The sequence below is a fragment of the Hemitrygon akajei genome, chromosome 8 (assembly GCF_048418815.1).
Source record: "Hemitrygon akajei chromosome 8, sHemAka1.3, whole genome shotgun sequence".
NCBI classification, from domain to species: Eukaryota; Metazoa; Chordata; class Chondrichthyes; order Myliobatiformes; family Dasyatidae; genus Hemitrygon; species Hemitrygon akajei.
In genome coordinates this window covers 54,571,241-54,577,305 of record NC_133131.1, presented here as the reverse complement: position 1 = coordinate 54,577,305, position 6,065 = coordinate 54,571,241, and positions in this window count along the sequence as shown.

Sequence of the window (6,065 nt, the reverse complement as noted above, 5' to 3'; positions counted from 1 at the left end):
TATACCTTAAGATCATAAGACAATAAGACCATAATTAGGCCATCTGGCCCATCGAGTCTGCTCTGCCATTCAATCATGGCTGATTTTTTTTCCCTCCTCAACAGAGAGTAAAGGAAGAGGCTTAGTACACAGCCCTGACAGGTACCTGTGTGGAGGATCAGTGGGGCAGAGGTGAGGTAGCCCATTTTTACCTTCTGCTGGTGATCTGAGAAGTCCAGGATCCAGCTACATAAGGCAGGGTGAAGGCAGAGGTCTCTGAGTTTCTTGTCAAGCCTGGAGGGAATTATGGTGTTGAATGCTGAACTATAGTCTAAGAACAGCATTGTCACATAAATATCCTTCTTCTCCAGATATGTAAGGATGGTGTGTAGAGCTATGAAGAAACTTTTCCTTCTCAAATTGCAGGGTGAATTTGATCATATTATGATCACTTGCCCCTAAGTGTTCTTTTACCTTGAGCTCTCTAATCAATTCTGGTTCATTGCACAACACTCAATCCAGAATAGCTGATCCAATAGTGGACTCAACCATGAGCTGTTCTAAAAAGCTATCTCGTAGTTCTAGAAATCCCTCTCTTGGAATCCAACACCAACCTGATTTTCCCAATCTACCTGCATATTGAATATTGTAACATTGCTCTTTTGACATGCATTTTCTATCTCACATTGTAATTTGTAGACCACATCCTTACTACTGTTTGGTGGTCTGTATACAACTCCCAACCTTTTATCCTTGCAGTTCCTTAGCTCCATCCACAATGATTCAACACCTTCCAACATGATGGCACCTCTTTCTAGTGATTTGATTTCATTTTTTACTGACAAAGCAGTGCCACCCCTCTGCCTTCCTGTCTGTCCTTTCAATACAATGTGTATTCTTGAACATTAAGCTCCCAGCTATAATCTTTTTTCAGTCACAATTCAGTGATGGCTACACATCATACATGCTAATCTGTAACTGTGCTGCAAGTTCATCCACCTTATTCCATATACTGCGCTCATTCAATATCACATCTGCAGTCCTGTATTCACCCTTCTTGATTTTGTCTGCCTTTTACATTGCAAATCATTTTGTTGACTGCAGTTTTACCCTATCAGCAGCCCTTCCTCACTACACATTGCCTCTGATTGTACACCAGCTACATCATCTTCAGCTCTATCACTTCAGTCCCATCTCCCTGCCAAATTACTTTAAACTCTAGCCGTCCTGATTGCAAGGATATTGGAAACCCTCTGGTTCAGGTGCAACCCGTCCCTTTTGTACAGGGTGTACCTTCCCCAGAAGAGATTCCAATGATCCATGAATCTGAACGCCTGCCCCCTGCACCAGTTCCTCAGCCACACATTCACCTGCTAAATCATCCTATTCCTACCCTCAAAGGCATGTGGCACAGGCAGCAATCCAGAAATTACTACTTGCAGGTTCTGTTTCTCAGCTTTCTACCTAGTTCCCTAAAATCTCTCATCAGGACCTTCTCACCTTGCCTACCTGTAATTGATGCCAATATGTACCGACTTCTGACTGCTCACCTTCACCCTTGAGAATGCCATGGATCCCATCCAAGACATCCCTGATCCTGGCACCAGGAAGGCAACATACCATCTGGGTGTCTCTATTATGCCCATAGAACATCGTCTCTGTTCCTTTGACTAGGGAATCTCCTATCAACATTGCAGTCCTCTTCAACTCTCTGCTCTTAGCCATAGCACCAGACTCAGTGTCATATCACACATGACATATGTCAGGAAATTAGTGGTTTTGTGGCAGCAATGCAGAGTAATATATAAGTACATTTATAAATTACAGTAAGAAATAGATATATAAAATTAAATAGGCAGTGCAAAAAGGGAATAGAAATAGTGAGTAAGTGTTCATGGGTTGGCCCATTGTCCATTCTGAAATCTGATGGAGAAGGGGAAGAGGCTGTTCCTAAACCATTGAGTGTGTGTCTTCAGGCTCCTGTACATCCACCAAGATGGTAGCAATGAGAAGAGGGCATATTCGGGGTGACAGGGGTCCTTGATGATGTATACTGCTTTCTTGAAGCATCGCCTTTTGAAGATGTCCCTGGTGCTGGGGGAGGCTAGTGCCCATAATGGAGCTGGAGCTGGCTGAGTTTGCAACCCTCTGCAGTTTTTTCCAATCCTGTGTAGTGGCCCCTCCATACCAAACAGAGATGTAATCGGTTGGAATGCTCACCTTGGTAAATCTGTAGAAATTTGCTAGTCTTTGGTGACGTACTAAATCTCCTCAAACTCCTAGTGAAATGTAGCTGATGTTGTGCCTTTCTTGTCATTGCATCACCACATTGAGCTCAGGACAGATCTTCAGAGATGTTGACACACAGGATCTTGAAACTGCACACCCTATCCACTACTGATTCCTTGGTGAGAACTGATGCATGTTTCCTTGACTTCCCCTTCCAGAAGTCCACAATTAACTCTTAGGTCTTACTGACCAGGTTGATGTAGTGACACCACTCAACCAGCTGATCTACCTTACTCCTGAACACCATCTTGTCACCATCTGAGATTCTGCCAACAGTTATAGAACTGGTAAAATGGGCAGATGTGTAGCAGATGATGTTTAATGGAGACTACTGTGACAGGAAAAATGGCAGTATGGAATAAAGAATATTGTTCTAAAACTTTGCAGGAGCCTAGGAACCAGGGACATGGTCATTGAAAGAGCAGAATGAGTAAGCTGTTATAATAAGGCCAAATTGAGGCCAAAGCATAAAACACTGCAATGTTATGTTCAACCCAGATTGTCATACTATGGGAATTTTATCAGGGTGTTAAAGAGGGTCTTTACAAGTTTCCCAGATGAAGGACAACAGTTACAAGGATAGACCACAGAGGCAAGAACTATTTTCTTTAAAAAAGCTGAGAGGAGATTTGACATAAAGTAATGAAAGGTATTGACAGAGTAAGACATAATGGAAGGCTGTTCTTTATGGTGAAGGAGTTACAGGTATAAATTAAAGGGAAAGAGAAATAGAATGGCATTTTATTTTGTCTGCAGGTATGGTGGAATCCATTCCATTGTGGTTATAGAAACAGATACCTGAGCTCACCATGTGCATGCTGACCTTTTTGCCTATCTATGCTAATTCCATTTCCGTTTTTTAGACCATTTTCTTCTATGTCTTGCAAGTTTAAGCATCTGTCTAAATATTTTTTTTTTAAAGATGGTAGATGTGTCTGATTCCTCTGGCAGCATGTTACAGGTATCAACCACTTTGAGAAAAATTTTGCAAAATTAGGAAATGAGCAGGTGTGGTCACTAGTGAGTTATTTGTACAGAGAGCTAGGGCAGGTGTGAAGGGTCGAATAGCTGCCTTCTGTGCAGTAATTAATCAATAAGTATTGTGAAACAGTAATAATTGGTCTGGGATGTCAGTCAGATGAGCAAAAGGCAACAAAGGTATGAGGTTGAGCACTTGACAGTCTAATGTGATGGTCGATAGTGGAATTCTAAAGGGCAATCCCACCATCAGTCAAGCAGGGAATTATCCTTTAAAACTACTCTGGTTGCTCAAGACCAGATTTGACAATAAATTTAAATTTCGTTGAAATGGCTTTGAAGTGTCTTCAATTTCTGAATATCGGTGAACTTGAATAAGTTTCTTAAAATAATTCTTTTCCAAGTATCCGAATTAGTTGGTGCCATCCATTTTGGTTCATGAAATTATTATTGGACACATTAAAAAGAAAAACACTTTGAATTTTTTCCATGTCTAATTCATTTTGCTCTTTTAAATGGCGGTAAGAGTGGGCTCCCTTACCTCCACCCCTCTGACTCTCAATACAGGAGCCCCTCAGGGCTGTGTACTAAGTCCCCTACTTTACTCCCTGTAAACCCATGACTGTGTCGCCACCCTCAACTCTAATCTGCTAATTAAATTTGCCGACAACACATTTTGGTTGGCCTTATCTCAAACAATAAGGGCGAAGGGCTCAAAACAGCGAAGGGCGCTGAGTAGGCTACGGTCAATTATGGATAACTCTGAACATCCTCTACATAGCACCATCCAGAGACAGAGAAGCAGTTTCAGTGACAGGTTACTATCGATGCAATGCTCCTCAGACAGGATGAAGAGGTCAATACTCCCCAATGCCATTAGGCTTTACAATTCTACCGCCAGGACTTAAGAACTTTTTAAAAGCTATTATTAATGCTTTTTGAGATAGTGATTTAGATGCATATCATATTTTTTTTACTGAGTTAAGTATTGTATGTAATTAGTTTTGCTACAACAAGTGTATGGGACATTGGAAAAAAGTTGAATTTCCCCATGGGGATGAATAAAGTATCTATCTATCTATCTATCTATCTAATGAAGTGGCCTACAGGGAAGAAGTCATCTCTCTGACACAGTGGTGTCAAGAAAGCAACCTCAATGTCGCAAAAACAAAGGAGCTGGTTGTGGATTACAGGAGGAATGCAGATGGGCTAACCCCTATTGACATCAATGGATCTGGGGTTGAGAGGGTAAACAGCTTTAAGTTCCTCAGCATCCACATCACCGAGAAGCTCACGTGGTCTGTACACACCAGCTGTGTGGTGAAAAAGGCACAACAGCATCTCTCTCGATAGTTGAAGAAGTTTGGTAAGGGCCTGCAAATCCTTAAGAACTGTCTACAGGGGCACAACTGAGAGCATCCTGACTGGCTGCATCACTGCCTGGTATGGGAACTGTACCTCCCTTAATCGTAGGATTCTGCAAAGAGTAGTGCGGCAGCCCAGTGCATCTGTAGTTGTGAACTTCCCATGATTCAGGACATTTACAAAGACAGGTATATCAAAAGGACCCATTGGATCATTGGGGACCCGAGTCACCTCAACCACAATCTAGTCCAGCTGCTATCATCTGGGCAATGGTGTCACAGCATGAAAGTCAGGACCAACAGCCCAGGACAGCTTCTTCCACTAGACCATCAGACTGATTAACTCACTCTGATTTGATTGTATTTTAAGTTACATTAACTGTTCTATTTATTATAAATTACTATGATTACACATTTAGATGGAGACATAATGTAAAGGTTTTACTCATGTATATGAAGGATGTGAGAAACAAAGTCAATTCAATTCAATTTTGTTGCACCAGCGTTATGTGTTTCGTTTCAATTTCTGATGGTACTTAACAGTGACTCCTTCGTGCTCTTCTGCAGAAACAGCTTAATTTCTACTTTTGATGTCTATTTTTTCTCATTTCAGGTTGAATGGGGTTCTGTTGAAGACCCTGACCTGGAGTTACACTCGGACTTTGGTTCTTTGTGGTGGTGGGACCCACTCCTGGGAGCTCACAACCAGCTGCTTTTTGAACTCCAAGTACGCAGCCTAGAAGACGAGTGCACCTTTGGAGTTCCGAGGGTTTGCGGCCCTATGGATGGGCTGATTCTATGCCGATGCCACTGACTGAAGTGTTGTGGGAAAAAATGGAACATTCGGAGCAACGGATCTGCTGTCAGAGGCTCTGTACTCAGCAAATTGTGCTCTCTCTTTCTCTCTCTCTCTCTTACTGGTGGGAGAGAGCTTGTAGTTGATTCTCGAGTCAGAGAACAGAAAAAAGTGATACAACAGACTTTAATATCACGAGAAGAAAAGAAAAGCTTACAAAAGGTTCAGAGAGATAGGTAATGTTAGACATCTAGAAGATTATAAGGCTAACATGAATGAGCTTAAGAAGGAAATTAGGAGAGCTAGAAGAGGCCATGAGAAGGCCTTGGCAGGCAGGATTAAGGAAAACCCCAAGGCATTCTGCAAGTATGTGAAGAGCAGGAGGATAAGACGTGAAAGAATAGGACCTATCAAATGTGACAGTGGGAAAGTGTGCATGGAACCAGAGGAAATAGCAGTGGTACTTAATGAGTACTTTACTTCAGTACAGGTGTCCCCCGCTTTACGAATGTTCGCTTTATGCCACTTCGCTTTTACTAAAGACCTACATTAGTAACCTGTTTTTGCATTACAAAGAAGATTTTCGCTTTTACGAAAATTTTTCCCATATAAATTAATGGTCCTTCGCTTTAAGCCATTTTGGCTTAAGAAAGGTTTCA